General features: G+C 49.7%; 1 pseudogene; it reads left to right on the plus strand.

Annotated features, from left to right (window-relative positions):
- LOC119444421 (eIF-2-alpha kinase activator GCN1-like) overlaps window positions 1–17,223 on the plus strand; it is a 152,488-nt pseudogene that overhangs the window by 79,593 nt on the left and 55,672 nt on the right.

The raw sequence follows: 17,223 nt of genomic DNA on the forward strand, positions 1-17,223 counted from the left end.
AAGGCAGAACGAAGGCTCAGCAGACCAGAGGCCACATGTCCAAGAAACCCCACGTCACAAAACACACCATAGATTCCAACTTTGGTGCGTTTAGAGAACTGAAGAGAAGGTGCAACTTTGAGAGCCGTTTTCTCAAAACTGTTTTTTCGCCTTTCTGATCAGTTTCTGGAGCTGATTTCTTCGTTACCGTTTAGCCTATTTTGATTCTGTTTTTTTTGTCACGTTCCTTGGACTACAGTGCAGGTCGAGACAGTCTCGCATTTTTATCTTGACTTTTTATAAATTTATGGCATGGCTATTCGTCCACCCCGAAAGTGTGCTTGGTGCGAAGGTAACTTGAAAAATGACTATATAAAAAATTTGTGTTGCGAAAAAAAAAAAGTAAGACTGTCACGACCTTCAGCACGCATTGAGCTATGCAGTCAATACTCAACGAGCCTTCCATCATGTTTTTTAAGCTCCCCAGGCCCTCCAGAAAGTTCAGAGGGAAAGTTAACAAATAACTGCATTCAGAATGGAAAGGGTAGTGGTGCACAGGAGAAGGAGCAACAGCTTTGTTCAGTTTCCTGGAAGTATGCTGAATCACAGGGCGGTAGCACTCTTTTTAGTGGGGACCATTTTGCTAGACGTGCTTATGAAGCATCTTTTTTTCCCCATCTTTCTCAGGCCACGGATAACACTGCGAAAGCAGTGATGAGCAAACTGACGGCACATGGTGTCAAGTTGACTCTGCCTTCTCTGCTTGCTGGTCTGGAGAATGATCTCTGGAGGACGAAATCAGGTAAGAAATACCGGCTGTGTATCCTCTGCAGTCACACAGGTTCAGACATCACTGTTGTGCGCAAGCATGGGCAGACAGGGCTCTACTGATATATGGGATCCACCACTTGTGTGGAATTAACATGCTTTTGAAAACTGGATATAAAGGTGCGCTAGTTGGTATTGCATTACAGTATCAAACTTGGAGTGCAGCAAAAGATGATAGACGAAGAACGCAAGTGCTTGTGTTGTTTGTCCCTTTCTTCGTCTGTCATCTTTTGCTGCACTCCAAGTTTCGATAATGGAAATAAATGGTATACACACCATTATGATTATACTGATAAACCTTGATATAACGAACTTCAATATAACAAACTTCTCAATTTAAAGAAGTATTTCACTTTTTATAACGTCTTGTCCCTAGAACGCTATGTATTTAGAATCTCAGTATTTAGAAATGTGCTTATATACTGTCACGCGCTGTTGCCGTATGGGGTGCGCGTCGTCATAGGTGATGATACGGTGTTTCGTAATCGCCGTTTGACGTATCTTCGACGACCGTGCAAAGCAAGAGTGAAACTCGAGTAACAGCTCGCGCAAGGGTTGTTTGTTGTCTTCAGGAAGCGTTGGACTAATGTCGACGTTGCGTAAAGGTGCTTCAGCAGTGTCAATTGCCTCGGAAACAAAACATTCAGTGACATCGGCGATTGGGTCGGCGTAGGCGATGACAGTACCGGGGAAAAGGTGGCGGTGTTCGTAGCTGAAGTTCGTGACAAGAACGTCAGAGTGGCCATCATGAAGATCAATAAGGCTTCTTGCTACGCAAACACCTTGAGAAAGCAGGAGCGAGTGATTGCTTTCTGCGACCGCTTCACCGTGTAAGAGCCTGTCACATGCCACTTGAACCACGACACTTGCACGCGGTGGTAACGTGACAGCGTCGTCGGTAACACGAATAGGTGCTCGAGGGTGGATGGTGTTGGTCGTCGCTGCGGCGCTCTTTGTCGAGAAAGTGACGAGGCGTTGGCGAATGTCGATGATAGCTCCATGCTCCCTGAGAAAGTCCATGCCGATGATTAGGTCTCGAGAACACTGAGGGAGAATGCTCAAGCTGGCAACAAATGTAGAGCCGCGAATCTCTATTCGTGCCGTGCACATGCCGAGTGGTGTGACAATGTGCCCGCCAGCTGTACGAACTGGCGTTCGATTCCAAGGCGTCGTCACTTTCTTTAGAAGGGTGGCCAGGTTTTCGCTGATTATTGAATAATCCGCTCCAGTGTCCACTAAAGCAGTCAATTCACGACCGTCGAGCAATACAGGAATGTCCAAGGAAATTTTTCTTCCGTAATCAGCAGGTACTGTCGTCGTCGATGTATCGTCGATCCGCGTACGCGTCAGCAGGGGTCCTTGAGCACGTCCAGACTGAGCGGCCTCGCCACCGAAGGCCGCTGTGGTTAGTTTTCCCGGCGCGGGCTGGGCTGCCGACCCTGCACCACGCTCGAATATGTACGGCGAGTCGGAGAAAACCACCGCGGCGAAGGGGAGCGTGACTGGTGTCGAGCTGATGAGGATCCGCGCTGCTGGGCAACGTATTCTTCAATTGCAGGAGGACGCTGGCCGAACCTAGGTCGCGGCGAGTTTGCTGGGAATCCGCGTAGTCCGAGCTCTCGATATGAGCACTGTCGGTAGACATGCCCAGCTTCGCCACAGTGAAAGCAAAGGGGACGGCGATCAGGTGCCCGCCACACAGTCTGATTTTCTTGGGGCCTCCTGTCGGTTGTCGTGGTAATACGAGGCCGCTTGGTCGGGCTGTAGTATGGCCGGGGACGCGGTGCGAAACGGGGAGGAAGGTGGGGCAGGTTGCCGCAAAGCTTGCGAATATGACATACGGGGGCTGTTAGTTCTTACCGGTTGAGCTTCCGTGTTGAAGGGTGGTTCTCTTAGCGCATGCTGGACTTCGTCACGGACAACGCTGGACAAAGAGCTGAGCGTCGGCTGTGAAGGTACCGACAGTTTCTGGAGTTCTTCGCGGATTACGGAACGGATGAGCTCTCGGAAGAAATCGACGTGGCCCCCGAGAGCTCCGAAGAAGTCCGTAGGTGAGGCAGCGTTCACTTGGCGTTCGTATGATGGTGCCCGCTGCCGAAGAGTCTGTTCCATGGTGACGGCCTCGGAAAGAAATTCTGACACAGTCTTGGGAGGACTGCGTACGAGACCACCGAACAGCTGCTCTTTCACTCTGCGCATCAGGTACCGCACCTTCTTTTCTTCTGACATGCTGGGGTCGGCTCGTTGAAAGAGACGCGTCATGTCCTCGACATACATTGCGACACCTTCGTTCGGCATTTGAATACGGGACTGGAGATCACGCTCAGCTCGTTCTCGGCGATCAGGGCTCGCATAGGTCTCAAAAAGACGGCGTTTGAATTCTTCCCATGAAGTTAGGGTATCTGCACGGTTCTCATACCAAACACGTGCGCCATCGTTAAGGCTGAAATATCCGTTTTTCAGTTTGTCTACATCGTCCCACTTGTTGAACGCGGCAACACGTTCATAGTGCACCAGCCAATCTTCAACATCCTCATGCATGGCACCGTGGAAGGGATTCGGTGTTCGCGGATTGAGTAGCGTACAATGAATCGGCGTAGTGCCTTCCATACCGGTTGGGGTGGTCGGAGCTGCCATTGTCTCTGGGAGGAGTCCAAACTCAGGGGCTTGTCCACGGATCCTTCTGCTGGCGCGGTGTACAGGCGTAACCACCGGTACGGGACTGGAGCTCCTGCTGCTCGGAGGGGTTTGGTGCATAGATTAGATTGCCCAGCACCTCCACCAGTTTGTCACGCGCTAAGGCAAGCGCAAGCAACAGTACCAGCAGCCAGACACGAAGAATGCCAGACACGAAGGGGACGGTTCTCCAGCTGGCGCGGGATCTTCGACTTCGTCGTCTTCTCCGTTCTTGCTGGGCACCCAATGATGATTGTTGGCTGGCTCAAAACACCAGGTGGCAATACGATTTTAATATAACAAAGTTTCACTGCCACCGCGAAGGAATACGGAGTCAATAAAAGCAAACTTCTGCAAACACAGATGGTCAAATGGTTGAATTACAAGCAGCTGCTTGTGATCGCTGCTATCAAATTGTGTGTGATGTCCAAAGCGGAGAAGCGTCTTGTTACATTGTCGGGATATGGGGGGATGCCAACGGCCCTCTGCCTCGACACACCGAGCCCCGCGGTTGTCGCATGCCTGCGCATCAACCGCAGTCCGGTACAAGCTCGAGGAAACAAAAGATGACAACCACGTGTACACTCGGAAAGCATTTATTACGACTGCAACTAACACTTCGAGCAGGCCAGCTAGCTATAGTTGACATCGCTGAGGGTTCCCTCGAAGAGAATAATACACTAGGTAAAGAAGGGCTTCCGACTTACCAACTGGGGAATACAGGGGGGGGGCCGCGGCGTTCGCCGCGGCAAGAACGCGGTTGACTAACCACGTGCGGGTATACGGGAGCGGCGGCAGAGACTTCTGCCGTCGCCGCTTGCTGGAGACCAAAGAGACCCGGGCGATATCAGCGGGATCTCGCGTGACCCACCTGGGTGGCGCTGATAGCACTTGCGATTCCCGTGCGCCGCGCCCGTGGATGGAAAGTTTCCCCTCTCCCAACTCTCCCTGGCACGCATGCGCTTGACGCGACGTTCGCTGCCCGTGCGGCGGTTATGGGACCCGAGGGTTCCCACATCCCTCCACCCTTAAATATTGCCCTACGGTGGAGAAATCGCTGGAACGACGGCATTGACAAAGTATCCGGGCAGATGCGATGGTAAACTCCGGCAGGAAATGTCCGAATCCATGTTGATAGGCAGCACAGTCCTGTGTGGCGGCCGCCCACATGTGGCAGCCGTCACAGTTGTTGACGATGACGGGGGCTGAAGATGGCTTGCCCTCAAGATGCGCGCCGCAATGTCCACCCGGGAACAGCGGGTCAGGACTTTCTCGAAGCGGCACGCGTGCCAGCACGATGAAGCTCGCACCGACGCATCCTCGTGGGAGTGTATGATGGTGGGCCTCCCTATTTGTGGCTGCCATGTGCTGCTGCATCGGGCTGCGAACAGGGAGGGGCCTCCGCTGCAATCTGAGGCCGAGGCACCAGGCAGGGACGTGGATGATGGCAGCAATAGCAAGTCATGACGGTTTCACTCGTTCTGCAAAGTCGCTCAAATGCACTCCACAAACACTTAGAATTAAGGCAGTAGAGGCCGCCGCAGCGTCGGCCGTCTGACACGATGCTGAACCACCCGTCTACCGCATAGCTTTATGTGGCAACGAGAAAAAAAAAACCAATCCAGTTCGTTTGAATTAAGTTATTCGCTTCGACCGAATTTTTCCGGTCCGATACAGCGCGAAAGTGGGCGATGCTCGTATGAACAAAGCGCTCTCTGGTCCCCCGAGATTTCGGTTATTCCGCCCGCAAGATATTGAGTTCATCTGAACAAAATAAGCTTTCTATTTCGAACGAGGTTTCTCCACTCGGGCGAGTATAGTAGAACTAGCGAATCCGGTTGCACCCGCTAAATGTCGTGGCATGGTGGCCTTCGAACATGCGACCGGCAGCTCCGCATAGCCTTAGGCCTAATCGCGTCCATGACGGATACCAATGCCACAAAAGACCCATAAAGGGTTCCAATGAGCCGCCGCGAGGAGAGCAGGCCTAGCTAAGCGGTCCCCGCTCGCTGCTCAACACGCAGCTTTCGAGCCGACTCCTGGGACTGCGCCCCGCTGACGTCCTAGCCAGCGTTTCCGGCGCCCGGTTCCCAGAGCCAAAGATACAGAAAGGAGGCTATTTACATATGTACAGGGGAAAATCGACCACCGCGCCGGCTGCTGCACTCACTCGCTTCGGGCGTACTCTTAAAAGAAAACTTGCTGCAAATCTTAGCGTCTACACGAGTTCGGCGACACTGGCGCAGCGTTAACTCGCCCTCAAGAAAGCACACACAGATCTAGCTAGCAATCACGCCTTCGGTTGAGGCCTAACGCTTGTCCCGACAGATCGTCGTCCCGTTTTCCAAGAGCTTGCCCCACGTTGGGAACGCCGAAATGTCGGGATAAGGGAGGGATGCCAACGGCCCTCTGCCTCGACACACCGAGCCCCGCGGTTGGCGCATGCCTGCGCATCAACCGCGGTCCGGTACAAGCTCGAGGAAACAATAGACGACAACCACGTGTACACTCGGAAACCATTTATTACGACTGCAACTAACACTTCGAGCAGACCAGCTAGCTATAGTTGACATCGCTGAGGGTTCCCTCGAAGAGAATAATACACTAGGTCATGGGTTCTCAAAGTGGGTTCCGCGGAACCTACGGATTCCGCAGGCCCCTGCTCGGGGTTCCGCGAGCCACTGATCATTTTCCCTGGTCCTGCTCCCGACAAGTGTCTAAAACGGCGAACACGAGGTGCGCTTGATCCAAATAACCTCCATTACCCATGCCCGAGTGTCAAAAAGCACATCACAGTGCGTAACAGCAACGCGCGAACTGCGCAATAAATACGCAAGCAGCTTGTAGCCACCCAACCTCTGAGAATGGGCAGCGCGCCTAAGCTTTCGCACTTGAATCTCGGAGGCCGTAACTTACCACCATGCGCCTTTCTCCTATTTGTAGATAGGGTAGGTGCCGATAGCGTGCGCACTGACGTTGAAGGAAAAAAAAAAACGCGGAGCACCGCAAATGCGCGCCGCAGAAGAGCAAGAACGGCGTAGCGTCCAACCGAAACGAAGCGGCGCAGTCCGCATCGCCGTGGTTCTCAGCTTGCAGCGTGGTCCGCAGCGGCAATCGTACGCGGCACGTAACTGACAGCAACGCCGAAGCGCTTCGTGCCTAATTGTGCCTTTAAAGCCTCTATTCTTGCATTTATCGCCGCGCGTAACACCGCGTTGGCGGCTAGCCGTGTGCCTCCATAAGTGCGTAGTCGCCATCTATGATCGCGTCGATAACCACCGCAGTTTCGTCCGCAGCGGTTGCGGCAAATAGTAGTTTCGTTTTCACTCGATGCGCGTGTCGGCTGCGTGCCTTCACAACTGCGTCGTCGCCTCCCATGGCAGCGTCGATAGCGACCGCAGTTTCGTCCGCACTTCTTGCAGCGAAAGGTAGTTTCGTTTTGACTTGGTGCGTGCGTCAGCCGCCTGCCTTCTGAACCGCAAGATCGCCGTCCATGATCGCGTTGATAGCGGCCGCGGTTTCGTCGACAGCGGTTGCGGCAAGCAGTAGTTTCGCTTTTACTCAGTGCAAAGCTGTCAAAGATAAAAAGCACCGGCTACATCGCGATGGACGAACAATTTGTTCGCGAGCAGCTGAGTGGCGAAAAAATAATCGGGATGTGCGCCCGTTGGTGCAAAGTGCGTCTCAGATGAAAACGCGCGCCGCGAAGGATGTCGCGAGGCCTTCGCCGCTGCTAGCGCTAATCAGTCATGAGCTTGTGCTAAATAGAAACAAGATTTGACGATTCATTGAGTAAATAAAAGCGTGTTGATGTAGTGCAGCATTTGTTTGTTTTCTTGATACCCTCGATAATTCGGTTAAATCAGGGGGGGGGGGGGGGTTCCTTGGCACTTTATGGAGCTTAGCAGGGTTCCCTGGGATGAACGTACCTGAGAACCCCTGCACTAGGTAAAGAAGGGCTTCCGACTTACCAACTGGGGAATACGGGGGGGCCGCGGCGTTTGCCGCGGCAAGAACGCGGTTGACTAACCACGTGCGGGTATACGGGAGCGGCGGCGGAGACTTCCGCCGTCGCCGCTTGCTGGAGACCAAAGAGACCCGGGCGATATCAGCGGGATCTCGCGTGACCCACCTGGTGGCGCTGATAGCGCTTGCGATTCCCGTGCGCTGCGCCCTTGGATGGAAAGTTTCCCCTCTCCCAACTCTCCCTGGCACGCATGCGCTTGACGCGACGTTCGCTGCCCGTGCGGCGGTTATGGGACCCGAGGGTTACCACAACATGTAAAGTAGGGGTGCGCAGTCCTCCCACTCCTGCACCGAAGTGCATGAAAATTGGCGACTACACATTACAGGTGTGGCCGCAGTGGTCTGCAGACTCGGCGTAGAGCGCGTGACTAAAGTGGCTTCGTAAATCGAACTTCACGTTATCTATACATCGCCAACCGATAATCCGGGCTCAATGAGGACGGCCTAAAAGTCTGCATAATTGAGAGTCTGAAATATCCAAATTCATCAGAAAGCTAGTGACTTTATTCCACGAGTCATTAAAGTACCGTATTCTCGGATGAACACTTTTGGGGATACGTTCACGTTTACGGGATTACGCTTCACTAACATCAGACACATCAGCATCACAGAGCGCCGCCGTTCTTGGCACTGTGCCAGGGTCGCTATCGTCTATCAACATGTCTGGTGCTAGTCGCGCAAAATGTTGCGAAAGTGAAGTTATCCCCGAAAGGGATCGTCCAAAAATGAAGTAGAAGTTCGTCAGTGCGTTCCTGCACGCACGTACGCTTGCCTACAATTTGGTCAGTTCGTATCTCTATCATTGTCATGCTGTCGCCACAGATAGACGAAAGTACAATCGATGCATGCACCGAACCTTAATTTCTTAATTCAAATATTAATTGGATTATTTTGTTACATTGATTAGTTCATTACAGCGAATTTAGACTACATTATTCACGACAATGATACTTGCGCACAAAGGGCCGCCTGCTCATGTGCTTGACGTTTCCACATACGTTACTGTGGTAATGGGTCATTCATTACACTGTGCTAAAACATTCTAACTGGTCCACATTGTGCTGTTTCAAGGAATGAGAGACGCGTATTTCGGGAGAGCTGTGTTGGTTCAAATCAACCCTCAGATGCACATTCTGGTAACGGATGGAACCATTGGACCTGATGTCCCTCGACAAGTTGTGTATTTCTGAAAGAAACTTCAACGGTGTGACTACGCCCCTTTCCTCATAATTGTGTGTCTCGTTTTCTCGCCAATCTACACCTTGTGTCAGCCATGCGCATCTGTGTTCTGCATAGGACTCCTGTGAGGTAGCTTTCTTGTGAAGCCCAACTGGTCTGGTTATTGAGTTTGGTGAATCTGGAAAGGGTTCTGATGCATTGCATTTCGAGCTTGGTTCTAATAAAATCCTGAATGCTTTGTCAACTTTGCACACACAAGCGCCATGCTGCAGTCATCTCAGCATGGTTTTGTTTGAGACAAACAAGCCTCAGACAGAAGCTGAGAGTGCTTACCAGTAAACGTTGTGCCGCTGTCGCGTTCAGGGTCAGTGGAGCTGCTGGGTGCGATGGCGTACTGTGCGCCCAAGCAGCTGTCGTCCTGCCTGCCCTCCATCGTGCCCAAGCTCATCGAGGTGCTGTCGGACTCGCACGTCAAAGTGCAGCGGGCGGGCGCCCAGGCTCTCAAGCAGATTGGTTCCGTCATCAAGAACCCAGAGATCCAGGTACGTCTCTCCCGTTGTTGTCGACACCTCTCATTTGCATTGGTCTTAGTGCTGCTGCACGAAAACATAAAGAGAAGCTTTTTTTGACTACCTTCCTGGGGTTTGCAGTGGGTCGGTTGGAGCATTCAACTCAATCTGTTACTCAACCAAAAAAATGGCATGGCTGATGGTGGAATTCGATCCAATATCCCCAGACACAATAGCACGACGCTCTTGACTATTGGAGCACAAGCGCAGGCTTCTAATAAACTCTAAATATTCAGCTTTACCACTCTTCACTCGTGGCGACCAGTACTTCGACATGTTGAACCCTGCATTAACACTCACAAATGCCATGAAAGGGCTTAAAATCGCTTCTCTAAATGAAATCATATCGATTGGCAAATGTGCTCAAAATACACAGGGTGACAGCTGTGTGTGGCTACACCTAAAGACGAAAGAAATGACCATATTGCGTGGGATATTTGAATGGCTCATGATTACTTCTCAGTGTTACCACACTTCACTTGTGGCAGCTTGTCCTGTCAGACCATAGAAACAGTCATTTATGCTTGGAAACACACGAGCATCACAACTAATTCTCATTAGCCACACACTACTCATGACAGCTGTCACATTTTGACAGTTGAGGTGCTCTTTCCCGCAAGTAAAGTGACGAGGACATAGAAAAAGTGAAAGACATAGATAAAATGATAAAGACAAAGATGAAGGGATAACAGATTATTACGCACTCGCTTTCTGTCTCTCACTCTTATAATAATGGGACAGTGTGTGTGAACGTGAAACAAATGATGGAGCTGGCAGGGTAGGGTATAGGAAGCACAAGGTGTCTGCAATAGCTGTGTAAAGAAAGCGAAATACTAGGGGTTGGCACATGTCCAAAGTTTCGAATACAAATCGAATATTACTGCAATAACTACAGTCGAACCCACTTATAACAATCCCAGATATAACAATCTATTGGTTATAATGCCCACATTTCATGGCATTTACGATTCTCCCACCCTGCCCATTGAAACTGCGTCCGGATATAATGAACATTTTCGAAAGTGCCGTACTGTTACAACGAACACTTCAAACCCAGTCGCTGTAGAAGGAGGGCGCACCCGATGTTCCGAAGCACGGAAGTGCAACCGAACTGGATGCACGGCAACGCAGCTCCCTGCTTCAGTCCGACTGCGATGAAGATTTGAACGCTGCGTGTGGATTTCAGGAGCTGCAATGAAAGTCACTCGCTTTTGATCATGCCAGCGTAAACGTGCTTTTAAAGCATGTCTCTAGCATGCGTCAGGGCAAAGCAGTACGGCGGGTGTGGCCTCTGATCATGGAGGCCACGACAGCAGCGCACAAATGCGGAGTTCTCCGTGGGGCACTTTGGTCGCACCACGTGCAATCTTGCGAAGCTACGGCGGCAGCACTCTCGTTTTTGCTGTTTTCTATGCGGCACTATGTGCACTATGTTATGTATGCTGTTTGGACAATTTGGACTAGTGTGAACGAACAGTCCTCTCGAGCATTGCTATCAGTATTCGTGTGGCCTGGGTCAGCTTGAATGGACCACTTCTACGAGACACACCACTGCCACGAGAAGCAGGTCTACTGTCTACTCTCGTTACAACAGCCCCTCATAATCTGGCAAAGAATGTCTGTTTTATCCGAAGTCCGTAATGTCCGAAACGAATCACTTCCGAAACTTTGGTCACGATGTATAACAACGTTATTGCAAAGAGTGAGTGACGAAACATTCAAAGTAGAAAAAAAAAGTCGCAGTTTCGCCCGAAAGGCGAAGCATCGATTGCAATAGCAGATTATTAGACAGCTACAGTTAAACCTGGATATAACGAAATTTATAAATTCCCGAAAAACTTCGTTATAAAAGGATTTCGTTATATGCAGGTTCAGCACGAAAATTCGGAAAAGAAACGCTTACCGTATGTATTATCGCTCAAGATTTACTCCCAATACACTGAAGTTGCGATGAACAAAAAAGGTCCCAGTTTCGCCCGAAAGGCGAAGGTCTTTGCGATTGCAACAGAAAACTAGCAGACAGCTATACGAAGTAAGGATAGTACAGTCAAACCTCGTTAATACGTACCCGCTTAATGCGTAATTGCGGTTTAAATGTAGTCGCGAAGATTCCCCCACCCATCCCCCATTGAAGCCCATATATTGACTGACCGTTTAAGCTGTAGTCCCTCATTGCCCACCAAACGGTTAGTGCGTACTATTTTTCTTGTTCTTCACGCATAGGCACAAAATCGGCAAAATCTCATGTGCGCAGACGTTCGATTCTCGAGTTGCAAAGCCCGGACGACAGTCACCAGCGATAGTGAACTTACAACATGGCCACCATGACGTAGTTCCTGCCGATTGCCGCACACAAACGCATGGCCTTCGAGATAAGTTCCCGGTAACGCGAAGAAGCTGCCGGTAGGGGGTGCGAATTCAATGTCGCCGTCGGAGTAGTAACCGCCCAGAAGCACATTTTATTGCGAAACGCATTTGTGCTGTCACCGTGGACGTCGCTTTGAGGTTCCGTGTAAAGTCCAAACACGGCAACATCGTCGCTGTACGCTGTGTGTGCGAGTGAAAGCATGCGGGGATCAGCCGACTTCATCTCGCGCGTACGAAGAGAAAAGGGAGGGGGGGGGGGCGGAAGCGCGCTTACGCGCTAGGCACGGCAGGGGAGGCGAGAAAGGGAGGCGTTTACTTCGGCGGCCGCCGCCGTATCTTGAAAGTGATCTGCAATGTGGAAAAAGTGTGCGCCCGCGCGGGCTTATCTTCAAAGCGAACTGCAGACAAGGTCAATATTTTGCGTTTCTTCGTCGAAGCACTCATCCTTGGAATGTCACATCAGGTACTGGATGCGTGGACGCGTCATTTCGCACAAGCGTGAGGCGCCGGAAACGAAGAGCGAGCGACACAATGGTGTCGTAGCATTGTATAGTGACACCTAGTGTCCGGTTAGTGAGGTGAAGCGTAGAGACTTGCGCAGTAACCAAAGAGTGGCGCTGCCAGCGCGTTGAAAAAAAAAAGGGATTTTTTTTTTTTTCCTTCGGCAACATCAACAGGAAAAGGAGAGTGCCGGCTTGGCGAGCTAGGCCAGCTGCAGCAAGCGGCGGGATCAGGTTTGAATGAAGGGAGAGGGAAAGGTCACGCCCGCAGCGGCAAGATCGCTGGGTCGAGGGATGCAGGCCCGCCTCATGCATGCACACTCGCTCTTGCCTCGCAGTTGCCGTGAATTCGAGCACGCGAAGCGTGACGCCGCCGCTTCGCGTTCCGTCGCAGCGGAGAAGGTGCTTCCGGTTGCCGCTCGTGCAAAAATGACAAAATTTGGCGTGAAATCTCTAGTTTGTCGGCGGGGAAAATTCGTTATTTCGAGGGGGTCTCCCGTTGCCACTTCGTTACGTAGAGGTCTCAAATACATGTGCTTCTATGGAATAACGGCGGGGAATAGAAAAACTTCGTTATATCCAGGAATTAGTTATATGGAGGTTCGTTATAAGCAGGTTTAAACTGTATACGAAGTAAGGATAGTGACTTTATCGTCCGTGTAAGGTTGTGAACATTTGCTTACTTACTAATTAACAAGCACGGTATCATGCGCGCACGGTAAACATGAGCACATCTCGCTTGATGACCGCGGAAAGGCACTGTCAAAACGCTGGAGTCAGGGAGCGCTGCAGCAGCAGCAAGCAAACTGAACGTTGAAAGCACAGGGCATACGAAGCTACCGGCACTGAGCGCACTTTGTTTCTTCAAGATAAGATCGCTTTCAAGACGCTGCCCGGCTTTTCAAGATGCTGCCCACGCTTTTCGGCTGCTGCCCGCGCGGCGCGGCAGCAGCCGCTGGAGCTGAACGCCCCTCCCTATCCCTTGCCTCCTCTCCCGTGCCTCGCGTGGGAAAGAGACTGCGCTCTTCTGCCCCGCCTTCCTCCCTTGCGCGCCCGAGATTGAGCCACGATTGTTGACTGACCCTCGCAAGTCTTGTCATCCTGTGTCAACACGGCAAAAGTACGCTTTATAGGCTCGATTTTTTTTTTTAAATGCCGCTAATTTCGTCCACTGTAGCCGATGGTCTGTTGTAGCGTGGTCTATTAAAAGCGAACTTCGTTTCATTACTAAAATAGGTAGAGCAAACTAAGGTTGAAATATGGTCCGTTATATCCGAAAGTCTGTTGTACACGGATCCATTGTAATGAGTGTAGACTGTATCTTGCTCGAACTTGATTGAAATTAGCAATAACGATCATACCTAGTTAAATGCCTTATGTAGCAAATGGCTTCAGCACACCAAAGGTGTCTGAGTCTGTGTGGTTTGTTCTTTTATTTCTTTTTCATCTCTTTTTGATTTTTTAAAATAACACTGCATGCATGCAGGCCATTGTGCCAGTGCTGTTGGATGCCTACAAGACCCGGCCGAGAAGACATCCGGCTGTCTGGCGACACTGCTGAATACAAAGTTTGTGCACTTCATAGACGCGCCGTCGTTGGCATTGATCATGCCTGTGGTGCAGCGTGCCTTCCAGGATCGCTCGACAGAGACCAAGAAGATGGCCGCACAGATCATCGGCAACATGTACTCCCTCACCGACCACAAGGTGCGCCTCTCTAGCTATCTTGGTCTGTTCACTCTCTGTGTATCCTGCACAAGCCAAAGCGTGTACCTGTTGTATGACCCAAGCCAAAGCGGGAACCCCACAGGGTAAACATTTTCCCGGAGCCTGCACTACGGCTCTTTTATGGCTTACGGAGCCTTCCACTTCTTATAGCACTTTGATGTTTTGAGACATTAGACTTGATCAATCAATCGTGCACATGCAAGTAGTACATTTCAAATTGGATTTGAACCTCAGAATATATTTCACCAAGTTTAATGCTTACAAATTTTGTGCAAGAAAACCAGGTGCCGCACATGCTCAGGAGTCTACTAACATTGCCTAATAAGAATGTTGCTAGCATCAACAACTTCTTGGAACCTAGGAATCAAGATGTTCCGTAAAGACCTGCATATAACACAAGGATTTTTTTTCCAGTTAAGCATCCCAAATTACCACCTCATACTGTATGCGGATCCAAACTCAAATTTCAGCCAGAAACCGAGTCGACGTTTTGGTTTCATGTTTGCTGCACGGCTACCATCTTCCTCATCGTCCATTACCATACAGGAGGTGCCATCAAAAGACAGCGCGGGTTTGGCTGCCATAACATGTTGACATAGCATATCCCAGTGGACCTTGTCAGTCATGCTTTTAAGAATTGCAGCATTTTGAATGTGCTCAACAGCACAAAGATGACTGAAGACGATGAAGACGACGATTGGAAGCACAGTCTAAGTAACTAAATCTTTTCGCTGAGGTTGCCTCACTCGTTTTAAACGCTGATGAAACTTTTTTTTTTCCCTCGTTATTTTACCTCGAGTAAATTCAGGTCCATATTATAAGCGGGCTTTTATGTACATTACGGTCTACTCTTAGTAAAAGGAACACTAAATTAGTTTGCCACCACTGATTACAGCTCAGTTGTACACAAAGTTCTGGAAAATATTCTCTTTGTTTATGAATAGGATGTGTTTAAATAACATCAAGTGCTTTTTTCTTCCCCCTCTGAAGCTGAAGAAATGAGGTACATGTCAGTGCAGTTATTAGTGGGCATACTGTGACTTAATGGCAATCTTTCTTGCTTAATATAAGAGGGGGGAAAAGAATACTTCGGCTCTGAGCTCCCTGCTGCTGCACGAGACCACAATGAAGTGGCAGGGAGCAGTCGAGAAAGTGCACGCGATAGTGGTAGTCTGAAGAAACCGGATGAGCGCAGCCTGACACAGTGTCTGGCTCAGCTAGTGAGCTTGGTGACATCGCTATTGCTCGCTCTCGTTGGTGTGAAAAGCTAGTACAAGCGATGCTGCCCCATTACCTTTAATTTTCTCTTTTTCGAGATATCCGGCATCCAGCGCAAAAGCTTTTCGAGATAAGGGCGAAAACACATGAGCTGGCAACACTGATAGCTACACGGCGAGCACGCTTCAGCATCTACCTGTTTTTTGCTCCATGTAGCCCAAGCCAGTGAACAGTCAGGGTCGAGCTGCCGCGTCTATTTTTGCTGCACAGAGCTGTGAAAGTTCGCTCCATGTAGCTCAGCCTTTAACGAGGGTTTATTGTATAACAAATATTTGGAAAGTGGAATAGTAGATGTTTGATTTGCAAATGGTATTATTCGAATGTTCGCTATTTGATTCGTACTTGCGTATTTGAGTATTCGTGCATCCCCTAAATAAATAAATCTGATGTTCCAGTGAGGATGGGGAGTTCAAGCACGGCTTTCTGGCACTTGTTAATGTAGGGAGAACTGCAGTTGTGTTGCTGACAAATCGGGGCACACAAGTGCATAAAGGCATCGGGAGGTTGAAGACATTCTATAATCCAGACTTTCAGCACTGTGGAAGCTGTCAGCATTAAACGGACACTAAATAGAAACACAAAATCAGTTCAGGCTGCTCAAGTATATCCTGAAAAGTTTTTTTCCTGTCTGTCACATCATGAATTCAAAGTATGTTTTCGCATTTGGACCCTCTCGGCTCATTAATCTTTGCATAACTTGCCATATTGAAATATTAGCACCTTCAAGAACACACTGTAGTCTATTTTTAGCGATGAATATTTAACTAGGCCCGAGCTGAGGGCGTCAAGATGCATGATTTCACAGAAAGCTGGTGCAGAACCTCAAGGTTGCGTCATCGCTAGACATTTGTTTTGTGGCCTTTTGTGGCTTTACTAAGCCTCTCTCGTAGTAAGAGGGGGAATTTTGGCATTGTTGAAAGGTAGTTTAATTATGCAGGTGAAATCATTTTTCTCTTTAGTGTCCTTGAAGCTCGGGTGTTGCTTACCTCGACTGTTGCCTACCTTGTTTGCCAGTGTTCTGAGTTTGCTGCTTTCTATGTCTATAGGACCTGGCCCCTTACCTACCAGCCATTATACCGGGCCTGAAGCAGGCCCTCCTGGATCCTGTACAGAGGTGAGTTTTGTTTCTCCCTTGTAAGCCACAGTCACAACTTGGCATGAATGCTTTCTGCATGACAAAGCATACCGTGACGAATTGTGTGCTTTATCATGTTGTATTGTACATACTATGTTTCCTTTGCCTTGCCTTGATTGGCTCTCTCTCTTATACTTCTCAGTTTGCAAAGTGGCTTTATTTTTATCTCCCCTCTTGTGTCTATTCATGTGCGCCCTTCTTCATTAATTGAACTGTTGTACCGACTAGGCCAAGAATGAAGTGATACAGTCAGAACAATTTATAGCTGGTGCTAATGAATAAGTCTTGTTACTCTCCTCCAAACTTTGCTGTGCATGCTTATCTCCTTTGGCTGCTTTTGTCAACCCCATGGCGTGTTGCCTCCTCTGTGCACGAGCTTTGAATGGCATGCTCGTCCACGTGGTTTCAGGTGCGGAGCGTGTCCCTCGCGTGCCCTGGGCGCGATGATCAAGGCATGGGTGAGACCTGCTTTGAGGACCTCATCCCCTGGCTCATGCAGACACTCACCTCGAGAGTCCTCGCCCGTTGATAGATCGGGAGCAGCCCAAGGTTGTGTGTGGCCCCATGTCTGACGTATACCCCCCACAGCTAGAGATCTGGCATAAAGTAGATAACAGGGGTTAACTATACTCGCAGACCGCGTTGTGTGGCAATGAAGAGAGGAAAGGTACAAGGGTGTGGAATTCCTGCACCTCTGTTAAACGTGTCAAGTAGTCCGGCAGTACTTCAGTGCACTTTCAGTTCTTAGAGCAGATAATGAATAAGTATAGCTTCCACGTGCGAGGGTATCGTATTTTGCTGAACACTGCAGAAAAAAACTGAAAAGCTAAGTAAAGTGACGTAATTTGTCTTATTTTAATAAAACATAATATTGTTCTCTAGTTTAAGCTAATGCTGATAAGACTAACTATTTTCAGGAGTGCTGTTCTTCATCTACGCTGTGCATCCGTAGCTTTCT

Source organism: Dermacentor silvarum, chromosome 3 (genome assembly GCF_013339745.2).
Source record: "Dermacentor silvarum isolate Dsil-2018 chromosome 3, BIME_Dsil_1.4, whole genome shotgun sequence".
In the NCBI taxonomy this organism is placed as follows: Eukaryota; Metazoa; Arthropoda; class Arachnida; order Ixodida; family Ixodidae; genus Dermacentor; species Dermacentor silvarum.